Source organism: Ischnura elegans, chromosome 2 (genome assembly GCF_921293095.1).
Source record: "Ischnura elegans chromosome 2, ioIscEleg1.1, whole genome shotgun sequence".
NCBI classification, from domain to species: domain Eukaryota; kingdom Metazoa; phylum Arthropoda; class Insecta; order Odonata; family Coenagrionidae; genus Ischnura; species Ischnura elegans.
Genome location: NC_060247.1, coordinates 71,154,802 through 71,169,401, shown reverse-complemented (window position 1 = coordinate 71,169,401; position 14,600 = coordinate 71,154,802). Strand labels below are relative to the sequence as shown.

The following is a 14,600-nucleotide window of genomic DNA, read 5'->3' as shown; positions in this document are numbered from 1 at the left end:
CTGCTTGCTTATTCATGTTTATATCAATGTTTTTGTAGGTTATTAGTGCCCTAATGTCTCACAAATTAAAAGTTTCAGTCATCGACTTATTACACGTCTTAAAGAAATGTCGGTTGCTTCAAGATTGTTCCTATTTCTGAGATCGATGAGCTATTCCTCTCGTCAGAGCCGTCGTGCCTGACTCCTATTAATGGTTTAAGTGGGCGTGTTTCGCTAGCACGTTCTCGATTCTATTCCCGGCTGCCCTTCCGTTGCCTGAACCCCGTTGACGGAGCATGAAAGAAGGTATCCTTGAGTGGCGTTATCTGGATTCGGCGCCCTTGCCAACGTCATCGAGACTCCGTAAAGTATATCCTCGGAATAATGCATCGTCGACTCTCTCTCTCTCTCTCTCTCTAGCGGCCCTTTCGCCGAAGGATGAAAAAAGAGAGGAATTCGAAAGGGTTGTTGCGCTGGGAATCGCCGTGAAAGTGATTACCGAAGCAAAACCTTCGTGGATCCCGGTCGAGGGTTTGAGGAGTGGGAGGCCCGATGCCCTTGACTTCCGCCCTCAACTTAGCCCTGACCGGCACCAATGCCGCGATGTTCTTGCGGTGGATTGGAGACCGATGAAAATCGATTTTACAGGAGCATTTTGTCCCTCGCAGCAATTTTCCGCGAATAAGATGGTTTAACTGATCCGTAAGTATAGGCAGTAACACTCAAGTCGTGTCCCGTTTTGTTGTCTCGCTCATATTTCGAGTGAAAAATATCTTCGTTAATCCATTGTTTAATATAGTAGTATGTTAAAATTGTTATTATTTTCAAATTTCTGCTCTTTCTATCGGAAAAGCATTGATGTCGTAGGAAAAATACTTGCCGACTTAAGTCCGGCATATGTAGGCATCTCAATTCCGCTTATCATATCGTACAAACACACTGTATCATGCTAGAGTTATTGATTAGGTTTTTAATCTTTCTCCTTCTCCATGTTTTTTCGGGACTTGACATGATAAAATAATTTCTTCTCCAGGAAAAATATGCTAATGAATAGTACATCAAAACGATAAGTGACGTACGATGTCGTTTATCTCGGAGGTTAATTGCTTCCAAAAGTGAAAATTTCCATGCCAAAAATCAACTTCTTTTTATAACTCACCGGAATGGAAACTTACGGGGTTGCTCTCATCAAGAGATATCGTTGCGGTTTACCGATAACTACTATGGGACAAGAATTCCCTGGACCGGTATTCGTACCACGGACCTTATTCTTTTTACGGGCCACAGCACAGACCACTATGCATGTTCCTTTACGCCGATTTGCCGCGATTCAAGATTCTAGGTATTAGCATGGGCGTACCCAGCGGGATGCAGGAGGAGGCTTTCTCCCCCTCCCCCCTTCAGAAGCAAAAATCTCTAAATTCTTTGAGAAAAATCAGGATCGGATTGAAACGAAAGGTTTGAACACTTTTTTAATCCCACGAAAAATGATATCAGCATAAGACATGTAACTATAATAAAAATAACTTTTTTCAAGCAAATAATTTTAATAACTAATAATAAAATTCTGCAAAAATTTGCGTAGAATGTTGGTTTTATTCACCTTTTCTATGCTAAAAGTTATGACTTTAACGATCATGGCAACCCTCTAGTTTTGATCATGGGTACACCCTTGGGTGTTAGTGAGGTGAGCCTCGGGAAGTTGCCATTAGAATTAAGGAATCCGGATAGCGCAGTGGTCTGCGCAATTGCCTGGAAATTTAAAGGGTCCTGGATCCATTCGAGGTCCTGGGGACTTTATCCCATGGCTGTTGTTGCAAATTTCATCACGGTTTACGCGGCTGCTTATAAATATGGCCGGCCGGGCTTCGTGAGAGTGGGGTAAAGTCTTCGACTCCCAAACAGATGGTCGCGGGTTCTAGTCCCGCCTGGGTAGGTTGTCACTAGCATAGGAGTTCGTGAACATTGTATTGTAAAATAAATGTTATGAAAATCCCGTTGAAAATGACAAATGGGGCTGTTTTCGGTGTTGCGGCAGTTTATCACAAAAAAGTATTCCGCATATCGATTTGGTTGTTTTTTTTCCCTGTGGAAATTGTGAATTTTGTTTTCATCCCATTCTTTTTCACCCCTTTCTTCATGCGCGTATTCTGTTTGCGGATTCCTTGCCCCAGTGCTCTCCTTGAAGATTTCGCGGAAATTCATTTGCCTCCGTTCCCAGCGCCGCGAATTCACTGTTCGCCTCGGTTCCAAGTGGGCTGTTAGCATATCCCTTTCTTTCCTCGCATCTTCTTTTCTCTCGCCCTCACTGCCTCGAAGGAAGAGGAAACGGTGTCTCCCTTGGGGGTCCTTCGAACTGCGGTGCGCCTCCATTATGCCCACGCCTTTTCTTATTCCATTCCGCCGATCCTCCCCGCTGTGCGATTAATCGATCATCGGTGAACGATGTTCCACTTATGTCTTATGGAATTGAAATTTTTCCTCTTATTCCTAATTTTTACAATTTTGGTAGATCTTTGATTGAAAGAGGTGTTTTTCCATGGATTTTTCCTACTCTTTTTTATTCTTAGAGCCTCAGTAAACCCTATGGTGTAACCAAGTGACATTTATATATATGCATGCTATCTATGCATGACATTCACTATCCTTTAATTTTACCACCGGTTTTTGTTTCCCATTTGGAGAATATCTTAAACATTTCATTACATTTCTTGAATCCCAATTTTATAATATTCAATGTTTATCCACTAGAGACGGAAAATTGTTCGCCGGGAAAAAAAAAACAATTATATCATGGAGGAAAATAGAAATTTCATAAATCTATGAGGCCGGCTTAAGAATCTGCCTATTGTAATGTTCGTGTACCACACCATCCGTCATCAAAAATGAGCGGCTGATTTGGTGGTATACGTACTCTGTGCGAGGCTCCTAATCAGTGAAGGAAGAGGATAAAAACTGGGAAAAGGAGGATTTGGTGGCGTGCGGCACCGCCATTAATCCATTCTCTCCCTGTATGTGTTCGGACGATACCCACCACGCCGAGCGAATGAGTTCTCTCTCTCTCTCTTGCTCTATCTGCGCTTCACTTTTCGCTTACACCGCTGATAAACGTGGAGTGGGAACGGTGGGTCGATCCGTTCGGCCCTGGTCGATCTCCCCATTCTCCCCGCGACGTCCGCTCGGGAGGGAGTCGGTGGGAATGGGTGTTAGCTGTTGAAAGCAACGTGATAAGTGAGCGGTGAGATGGTCAATCCCAGTCGCGGCTACGTGAGGCAATATTGGTGCGCCTTCGTTTGCCTTCCGATTGCTGTGCAAGATACCGCGAGTTTCCGACTAACGCTCTCGCCTCCACGACCGCTCTCCCAGCTCATTTTCCGTGCATTATGTCAGCCGCTCAAGTGCTGATAGCAAATTATGCCTCGTCATCCGAGTTTTATTTTCATTTCGGTTATGTATTGTATCGTTCGCGTTTTTGTTGAGGTGAAGTTACTTCCTCTCTTCATATTTTTCTTGGCTAATATCAGTATATAGTTATTTCCATGCATGGTGGTGGATAGGTCGAAGTGAAATGTTGATATAGGCTATCTTGCCCTCTTTGGAGATCATTAGAGTTTTATGTGTGTAAAAGAGTATAAAATTTATTCAAGAAATGAAATGACAACGCTATCTTCTCCTACCACTTCGAGATCATTATTTGTGCATTATATCAACCTTTCTTTTGCCGATGAAAAGTTATCCTTCGCTATCTGAGTTTTTCCTTGTGATGTGTATATCGTTCGCGTTTCTGCTGAAATGGAAGTATTTCTCATAATACATTTTTCTGGACTACTTAAATATTTTTATTTGTGCTACATTGACTAAAATATAAACAGCGTAAGTTTCGTTATTTGAAACCATTTCAGGTAACATTTAATCGAAAACAGGATAATAATTCAAGTAATAAATTGATTACTCGTTTAATGCACGCAGAACTGAAAATCTTTCGAAACACTTTGCACTTTCCAAAAACAAAAAAAAGTTTTTTTATGTGGAAAGTGCAAAGTGTTTCACTTCATATCTCATAATGGATCTCCACAAAGTATCTGCCTCATCCATCCAATTCATGAAAATCTTTCCCTTATTTTAATTTTAACCTTGCCATAATACCCTGTCGTAATTCCTATTTTGAGTGTGGATTTAACTTTCCGGTTCGAGCCTCTTTACCATGCTGTGTGTCATCTCTTTTAGTTCTGATAAGAATCATGTGTCATACTCAAAAGGTTTGACTAGCATTTTTCGTTATTTGTATCTCCATTTTCATTTCTTTCATAATATGCGTAGTGGTACAACAAATATTAGATCTCACTGTCAAAAATTAGATATCACTTGAAAATTAAATATAATTTTTAAATAAACTCCTTTTTTAATTTCTAATCCAGTGATAGCAATGATTAAAGCTCTTACCTAAAATTTCAATTAGTGTGTTTCATCATTCCTTAAGTTTAGGAAGGCCTAATAAGCAGTGAAAGCAATCGTTAATAAAACCGTAAGCCTGACTACAGTAGGAATTTCACAGGTCTCCAGAATATATTTTAATATACGAGACACAGTCATAAGAATTCTTGAATTACATGATAAACTCAAGGTCCATTTTATTGTTGAAAATAATTCGCTGCAAGAGGCGGCGTTGATGTCATCTTTTTTATTTTATATCCCGCAATAGCTTTTTGTTGAGATTTTTTCCCCTGCTTCTGGTATGTATCGACTGAGATGCATTCCATTCAAATGTAGGAATGCACCTCGATTTCAAAAATGAAAACATGACAGATTTTTTTATCCACGGTTAATGTCAATGGTCTTGACTCGCGTCTACATTCGATTGTTTTCTCTCTTCCTTTTATACGAATAGAATTTTTTTCGAGTTTGCAACCAAGTTTTATTTCTCCTGTTTCAATTTTTCACTCCATCCGAAAAAAGCCAATGCTTTTGTCCTTGGATTCTTTTGAGTCTCACGTTGCATGCATCATCTTAATTTTTTCTATTGTTCTCCTTTTCACTTTACCTCATTTTGAGTTTCCAGTGTGAGATAATAAAACTTCGCGTTCCAAAAGTCTCCGCTAACGTAAGCCAAAAAATGACGGTAGGGAAAATGAATTCCAGCGATGTGATTCAAGATGAATTCTGCAGCTTTTCTCTTGATTGTGGATTCCAAATCAACTTGCTCTCCCATGGAAGAGCTCTTTATTCGTATTTTTCGAAATTTTTTGCTTATAAAATCAGTTCTTTGGTGAATTTTACTATTTTTCCAATCCTTATAAGCGATTTTCCTACAGAGGAAAAACTTGTTACTAACAGTATTGGTAATTTTACGAGGTAGAAATAGGAACTTAATTAGAGGTATTAATATTCACTACAACTATAAACCAATTTTCCGATAGTAAATTTATTTGCGTTCGTTTTATTCTCCCTATCTTTCATCCTGCGCAAATGCGCAGAAATATTTATATTTGCGTCTTATTTTTTTGGAAAGATAAAAAAAAATGTCAAATAATCATTCCCAATGTGCAGTATTAGTTTTATTTTTTGACCTCTGGAGAATAAATGGAAATGGTATTAAATGGAAAGGCGATTTAAATGAAAATTAACTGGATCGGATCCAAATGGATGGAAAAAGGCATTATACATACGTGGTAACATTACATAAAAATCCATCATCTCGTCGACGATTTTCTTCACGGGTATACTTTGAAATTTTTGAAAATAGTTACGTTGATTTTACGCTAATTCTAAAGGATAATGCAAATTTAATACTTAGTTTTGGATCTAGTCGATGGATTTAAGTACGGAAATCCCGGTACGGTTTAAGTACGGAGAGTCTCGTTTCTTTTCTTAGTTTAAAATCTGTTCATTATAAAATTTTAGCGTGTTTGATTTTCTCATTTCGATCGTCGTATTAATTCTTAAAATCGTATTTTCACCGTAGATACAGTTTTAAGCAAGATGTCCTTCAGTGAAAGTATGAATTGCACATACCTTTTGCCGATTTATATTCTTGATTACGCTCGTTTTCAGAATTTTGAAGAAGTAAAAGAGGAAAAAAAATGCGTGATGTATCTAGGACTACCTACATCGATTGAAAGTTGCTATGCTGTCTCATATGTCGCATTTACTCACATACTGCTTCCATCGAAATTAATATGTTGTGTTGGCTGGGGAAAAGGCATTATAAATTTGTGGTAACATATTTCTTTATAGGTAATGAACTTAGAACTTTTTAAAAATAGTCAGTCGTTCCTTTCGACTCGCCCTGCGTTTGTTGGTGGTTACCGGTGGCTTTGAACTCGGGACGCTTTGTTTAGTAGTCAATCGTTTTACCGACCATACCAAAAATAAACCAAATAACTCATAGTAAATAAATCATGTTGATTATTCCTTGTGCAAGGCCTTCTAGAGCTATTTTCTGGTAGTGCTTCTCAGTGTGCCCCCTTCAGACATTTGCAACCTCCTTGGTAAACGCCCCGACGGATGAATTATAATCCATGAATTACGCCAATATTATTTTAAATAGAGTGCTCAATTTAAATTTTTGCTGTTTTTTCAACAATCCATCCGCGGTTGGTTGTGCTGAAGCGGAATTGGATTGTGGGTTGGGTCTCATCTCCTCTGGATCCTGACCCGTCATCATTCGGCTTTCGAAGCCTCACGTCCCTCTCTCCCCTTTCTTCCTCCGTCCCAAACCATACTCCTCCCTACTTGTTTGTCGGGAGAAGTCTTAATAATTGCTTTGTGTACGCTGTCATTCAGCAGTCGATCGAGTGTTGTGGCAGTGGTGGGGTCTGACCTCTTCGTGCTCTCTCTTACACTCCGCCATCCGTTGGGTCATTCGATGTTTTGCCCGCGCCCGGGTTTCAGCGGCCCCTTATCCTCAATTCAACTCGTCCCTCCTCTCTTGCCTCTCCACCATTTCCCCGAGCTCGACTCTTCCGACCCCTTCCCTCCCACGCGAGTCATAAAGCCTTTATCCGTACATCCATCCCCAGGCGAAATGAGCCCTGCAATACCTATCGATTGCTAAGAGCCACGTGCCCGACTTAATGCGCTCATGTATTTATAATGTTGTTGGCGATACTTATAACTATCCTGATCGTCCTCTACATCGTGTATCGATTGGTATTCCTTCTTATGTTAATCATGATGCGTTATGTAATGCAGTAGTATGTGTTGCACCGCAAAGTGCGCGATTTTATATCGAATCATGTGTTATTTCATAGAGGGCGATATTGTGTGAAATGCTACCTAAATGCATCACCACGCTATGTCGGTTTTAGGGTGACGTGCATTTACCTTTCAGACTTGCGTTCTATATGGCATGCACTTTATTATTACGTACCGTGAATATCTTAATATGCTTCCTTGCGTTTTCATGCGTTTTATTTTGCATGGTTTCTTCTTACAGTTATATTAACCATTGCGTACTCCGGTATAGACCCAGACTTTAATTAAAAAACTACTTTTCTTTGATGACTAAAGTGCATGTTTAACTCCTTTATTTCATGTGAAGTTGGTTTATCCATGGTTTTCACATTTTATCGACTGTAGGTATGATCCGAGTTTAAAGTAAGCATTTTTTTCGACTTGGAATATATATGACTGCTTTTGCAAGTGCTTTTACCGACCAGTTCTTGTAACATAATGAATGGTGAATTGCGCCTTATTGCGAGCAAGATTCGTGATCTCCCAATCTTCCTAACAGCGGCGTAGTTTTTCAAGAGCTTTCCCTTTCCTGGGTAACCTTTCATTTAAGTATTCGTGGCCTCAAGCTCTCCACCTGGGAGGTTGGTGGCCTGACGGGCGATGTTTTTTCATGGATATCGATGGAAATCGAAAATTCGTGACCATCTCTTCGTGAATGGGAAAGTGGTGAACGGTAAAGGTAATGGTGAGAAATGTAAAGTATCTTTCACAACTCGAGCGCTACTGCACCTTAGGCGAGTAATTCAGTTGAAATGCCACTTTCCGTCCAAATGCCACTCGATAATCGTGCGTGTATCCACTGTTTACTTGAGGTTGCCAATGACGTTCGATTAATTCCACTTAATGGAGTTGAGTTCAATCTCTAAAGATCAACCTGATTTATTCGAGTTACACGTGTGAGAGTCTATAGAGGAGTATTCTCTCCTTAACGTCTTTGATATAAAAAAGCCTGATACTATTGAATTGTTGTATTTTTATGAAATTATTTTAACTATTCCAATAATTTTAGGATAAAATTACGGGTGATTGGAAAATTAATGGCCCGTCGTTATTTAAATTTGCTGGTGCATCAATAGGGTGGGTTATAAACCACTCAAATTTCTATTATTATTATATTAATTTTCTCGGCATTTCCATGTAAAATTTCGCAAACATCGTGGAGGCCTTTGATGGCCACCGCTTATGGTTATTTTTATGATATTTATATTTTCCGTATTGAAGACAATTGAATTGGAAAAAATCTTGAACGAATGCGCGATGGTTTTCTACAATAATTTATGATACCTGATTTAGCTGAAAGTATGGAAGTATTTAATTTATCCCGTAATTTTGTCACTAGATTTCAATTTTGGTTCCAACTTTTATCCTCGTCATTAATTCGTATTTTGCCAGCTCGCTAGCACTGGAATCGATTTCAGACCGTTAATTGCGTTGCCTCAGTCATACAGAAACTCATCAATAGTTTTTAAGTATTGAAAGTGATTTAGGTTGCATTGAATTAAACTCGTGCTCTCCGTTTAAATTTATATCCGCCTCCTTTATTCTCTTATGGTAGAGGTATGATTGATTTATTTATGCCCGCTGTTTGTGAGTGATATACCCTCATGACTTTCGTACACTGTTAGGCTCTCGGTAATCTTGATTCTGGTCCGACAAACGTGCCGCCGCGTCGCGGTCTGTGTCAGTGACTCGGGCTCAAGTCTGCCCACGCGACCCGCCGCGAGCGTGAGGTCCTTCCCAGCTGCCCGCAGACCTTTTCATCCTCCTTCCTCCGCTTCGCATGCTTCATCGCGGCGGGAGTGCATGGTGAGTTGTCCTCTCTGCTCCCGTTCTCATGTCCTCGTCGCCCACCAACAACCGCCTGGCGACATCCGCTCTTGCTTGAAGTCATGCAATCCTTCCTCAGCCGACTCGAATTTCTAGTTATTTCCATTTTCTGCTCATCTATTCACTAGCATGGACTTCATTCAAATGCATGTCCTGGTTTCGAAGCCTCGCCATTGTTTCTGTTAATTTAATGTGATATTATGCTTTCCCCTGACGATGACGCGTCGTTTTTGTTTCGTCGCCACGTTTTGTTAGTTCGTTGGCACTGGAACAGATTTCGGAGCCTTAATTATGACCCAAAAGCAGTATCACGAATATTACGAAAGATGATCCTCAAGTCGGCCTCTGAATGTGTTGTCGACCACCGCGCATTTAAATGGGTTTACAGAAGTCGCCGCTAGCTTCGCTGACGACCAAGTTGAGCCGAGTTTCACGGGCAAATAAGGTATAATTAGAGGTGTCAACCAAATTCATGATGATGTGATTTATCAAATTAAAAACTCTTCAATGCTATTACTCGCAATTGCAAATACCATACTGCAAAATGTTGGAAAAAATGGATCTACAGAATCTTTGGATTTTGCATTTTGAGGTCTTTTTGTAAAGCATCAAAATGATTGGACGAAGGCGTGGCACGCTTATGATCACCTTTGTCCAGGATGACAAAAGTTGCCAATTTCGGCTTCGGATGTCCTCAGTTACTCCTCCTCCAGGTCACGTATTGCCTTAGGTTTGCTGTAGAAAGCTAAACTTAGGTCGTGATTACAGCTTTTTATTTTTATGGAGATGGAATTTTTTTATTTCATACTGTAGTTAGATCTTCATGCCGTCCAATGGGTCGTCGCGTTCGAATCGATGTACATCCATCCCCTGTTGAATGAATCTTCCATCTCGAGGGTCGTGCATGTCCATTGGGAGGCTCTTCTCGACATACCTGTATCTCCACCTAACTCGTCGAGAACGCATTCTCTCCTCACTTGTTCGATCGACGTGGAGGCCCAGTTACATGCACACGCCGTGAGCCGCGCCCCTGTAGCCGGCATCGCGCAGTCCCCAGCGCACCTTGCATGTCCGACAGCCTTCTGTCCTGCTTGTCCCTCGCCAGCTCGTGATGACGGATGCGCTGCCCGGCAACCAGGAGGGTGGGAAATGTGTGGGTGTAAGGGGGTGTGGAGGGGGAAAGGATGCGTGTTCCTTTTCACTGTTCCTTTTCGTTGTTCGGTCCTCGAGTTCCACATTAGCGATGAGTGGCGCGTTTATTTTTGAGGAGGGCGGGATTTTGTTTTGGTTCTTGTCGGTTAAAGTAGGCGTCCAATTTACGAGATATTGCTGTGAGATGAATTGAAGACTTGAAATCGATAGCAAAAAAAATCCTAGCACTGCATGAAACAAGTGACTTTGTACGCAGTCACGCGCACGGCTTCAACTTTATAAACAACAAGGTTTAAGTTCCCTATGAAAAAATATTTGGGTTTCCCTACGTATGAATTCATTGATATATACCGGGATTTCCCGATTTCCGGTAGGCGTGTTTGCCAGTTACACCACCTCACCAGTTACATCTTCTTAGAGCGAACTTCAAGATGGGTTTTACCGAACTAGATGTTGACGTCACAGGTCCACATTGTGGCACACATGCGACGGAGGTTGTGCTTACTAAAAGCCAAATATTTTTTTCATGGCGTAGTTCATCCTTAGTGTTTATAAAACATGCAATTTAGCCATGTTTTGAGGCATAGTTTATTTCTGCACAACTTAAAAGCTACCTAAGCCATCACTTCAACTTCACATCATGAATAGATACCTATGTACTTCTACGTAATATCTATATCTGTGGCAGATTCGTGAGGAAGCTAGGATTTTTTCAAGTTTGTTTTTGGGAGGTCTTCGGATCAAAAAGTGAAAGAGAGATGCTACTTCGCACTCGTCGGGCTACAACTTGAATGCACAGCGAGCATATGGGATCCGGCGCATGAAGACTTAATTCGTGAACTTGGTAAAAGACTGAGGAAATCTGTCCGATCGTCAAAAACTACTCAGTGCTAATAGAGAACTCGTACAACTTTTACGCGAATAAGGCTGGGAGCCACTAGATACTCGGTGGCAAGCAAGTGCAAGGGTTAGATTGCCTAAGGTATTAAAGACATCTTTCAGAGCGACACGGAGAACATCATTTTACAAACTCACTATTTGTCTAAATCAAGCGGAAACGATGAAATGAGATATTTTTTGCGATTTTTGGAAAGTTTTTATTTTTCCCTCTCACGCTGAAGACTCAAATAATGTTAGGTGGGTTTCAGTGGCCATAAATTTCCACCTCGCATTTTTTTACGGCTGATGGCCTAACACCCCACGCCTCCCGTCTATTGAGGCGTCTTGCGGTGTTTTGTTTAGATATTTTGGGTTGGGTCGGTTAAAGGATGCCTGCGGGTTTGCGGTAGATGGTAATGAGATTAATTGAAGACGTGAATTCCAAAATAGAACAAATCCTTTCGACCAAGTTTTCAGACCTAACGCTTTTTCTGTTTTCTGTTTTCATTTCCAAATCTACTAACTCATCAATTCCACTTAGAGCCATGAATTATAGTCATTCTATTCTAAGTAATATCTGTAGACGGAGAAATTGTCAGTTGTCTAGCATTTCTCAGGAACATAGCAAATTAATTTGAGAATGTGTTTGAATATTGTATTTTTATTTAAATGTCTACCTGTATGGGTTTGAAGGATGCCATACATTAAAAATATTACATAATTCTTTATTTTCAAACCCTCCTCTTTCTCGTGGCTTTTCCGTAGCATTCAAACAGTTTTTCAACATTCTTATCAGTTTTTCTTTTTCATTTGCCGTTCGGACGTAAATTCATTCCACTATTCTCTCTTCAATTGTACGAGATTGGTTAATTCCAAAGCGTGGTCTATATCCTCTTTGAATAGGCATGGACATCATATGTACGATTTATATTTATCTATTTCGCAATGATTGTTTTTTGTAATTTTATTCTTTTTCCCTTGCAGGTGAGCATAATTTCTACTTTCAAACAAGAATTATCATGATTTCTCCTCAAAGGAATCCGTAAAGGTAATTATTCTCTATGCATATTTTTTGCTTCAAACAATTGTTTGCGCTGGGGCTTTTTGAGAGTTTAGAAAGTGTAATATTATCATACCTGATCACGTTTCACCCATTATTTCATGCTATCCCATTTTCATTCCCTCAAAACACTATAACTTAGTTTTCACATGACCGACCTTCTTTACGTATAACTTGGATTGAATCCACTTGATTAACATGCGAAAATTCGCTGAATAGGTAACCTTACCAATTTCACCGTATAGTGATCCAGTTTATTCCCACGCCTTGACTCTTTCCACGCTTCCATTGCCTTAGTGACATTAAGTGAAGGTGACGACTGGCAATCTTATCTCATACCTCCGCCAATAACTACGCACGCTGATTTTCCATCAAGCTCGCTTAGTTGCGAGGTGTATGCCATTTGCAGTTCCCAAATGAGTTTTCAATCTTCCATCTCGCCTCTCTTTTCTAGAGTTCTAATTTGTTTCCAACCAACTTACTCTGAAAATTTTCACTGTAAAAATCCACGAGTGTAGCATTATACGTCTTTTTAGCCTGAGGATGTTTCGGAATTCTACCCAGGTTAAATTTGGCTGCATTCTCGGCGTAAGCTGATAATATCATAGTTCCAAAGCTCTCGTCATTATAGAAAAACTTGGACTTCGATAAGAACATTTAACTGACATGAAGCGCAGGGAACTGAGACAGCTTTTAAAGTAATGTAAACTCAAAGTTCGTAAATTAAGTATTGTTTCATACATCTACTAGCATATTGACGAATTTTAATTTACTTTATTGTTACATTTCGATTAAGGCGCGTGCTCAACGGCATTATAAAGAACACGCATCCCATAGTCTCGTTGGACTCTTCACCAGCTTTGCCCATTCTCAAAGCCTGCGTCGAGCGGGAGATCTCAGCCGTAGCGTCCTCACTGTCTCTAGGCCAAGATGACGCGAATGCGATGCGGTAATTCATCCATCCATGTCGTCGGAACGAGAGAACAAAAAAGTTAAATAAATAGAATGGCGAAAGACCCCGACTGTGTCCAGGCCATATGTTCACGCGCTGAGCCGCTCCGCGCAGGCGGAGCTAAAATGCCATGACGACGCGAGGGGTTGCTTATCTCATACGAGGCCTTTAACGGAGAGTGGAGTGGGGGGGGGGGTTCCCTTATCGCGGACAGCTGAGGGACGGCTGGTCGCAGCTGCTTTCGGCAAATTTTGGGATTGCATACACCTCCCCAAGTGGAGGGGCTCACCGGTGAACCATTTCGCGACGGCTTAATAAAGGCTGATATAAAATGATATATTCTAATCCTAGGCTGTTTGTCTTTGGCTGACGCTGTAGCCGTTGAAGCTAGTCGACAGCCAATAAAAGTTTGTGGAACGGTACTGGGTTTTTTGTTTCACCATGAAGATACCAATCCAGTTTCATATTGCATCCACATGTATCGTGCTTCGTGGAATCGCAGAATAGGATGAGAAACTTCGCCTTGTGCATTCCATATTTAATTTTATTCTGTAATCACAGCCTTAATAATGCTACTCGTTGAAAGTATGGTTAGAAAAATAATATAGTTAAAAATGTACGAAGCGAAGATTCTTTCCCTAAAGAGCACCTAGGACTTTCCCATCTATATTTTGTCTACTAAACTAACTAGCTTCCTGACGTTTTTAGTTAAGGTAGATAGTATAAGAACTCCAAAGGTACATAAATGGTTCAATATGTCCGAAAAATTCGGAAGCTTCTGGTGGTCTACAATTCAATAAGGCTTATATTGATCCTCTTCCAATAATGATCCCTCGATGCCTGTACGACTTAGACGGTCTAATTTTGTGACATTTCAAAATTATTGAATCAGAGTAGAAGTTTGTTTCGTATGGAAATATTTAAATCTCCCTATTTCTTATGAAAGAGTGAATTGATGATCAAATAAAAATCAAGTTACGTAGTTCTGACTTGTACTAATCATTGAAAGTTGCAGTTTATCCCGCAAGACGCCTTCATAGGCGTTTTACCAAAGAAATTTGATCGTTGAGGTGATTTGAATACTGAGGTCCATCTAGCATTTAATTAAGAGGAACAAAAGTTATTCATGTTATTCAGCAGGTGAGTGGTGGAGAACCGGACAGGAGGTATGGAGTAGAGAGACCAGTGGTACCATTTTCCGTGATATGGGCGGAAGTAAAAACTTTATCGAATCGTTATTGTGATGCGTTGCTATTCGACTTGAATGAGAAATTAAAGAGCTCTATTATATATCTCTTCTTAGAATCTTCACCTCTTAGCTATTAGAAAATTATGTGTTGACGTGAATGTTTTGAAACTATTTCAAATGTTTAATGTTTAATAATTCCTTTCTCTTAGTTTAAGCGAAAAAATTGTGGGATGTTTATTCGATAGAGTTAATTTTCAAATAGAGAGGAAGACTGAATGAAACTTCGCGTTTGTTCAGTGGATGCCTTGAGTAAAATTTCAATGCTTCTG

General features: G+C 40.2%; 1 protein-coding gene across 4 annotated transcripts in view; it reads left to right on the top strand.

Annotated features, from left to right (window-relative positions):
* The window catches only part of LOC124153933 (ankyrin repeat domain-containing protein 50), an 817,119-nt gene that overhangs the window by 606,128 nt on the left and 196,391 nt on the right, over nt 1-14,600 (top strand). Inside the window, exon 1 of one of the 4 annotated variants that reach the window (XM_046527344.1) lies at nt 12,053-12,118. The exons of the other annotated variants lie outside the window; for them this stretch is intronic. The gene's annotated coding sequence lies outside the window, so the exon portion shown is untranslated. Of the gene's footprint in view, nt 1-12,052; nt 12,119-14,600 lie in introns of those variants that run through there. 4 annotated transcript variants of the gene reach the window in all.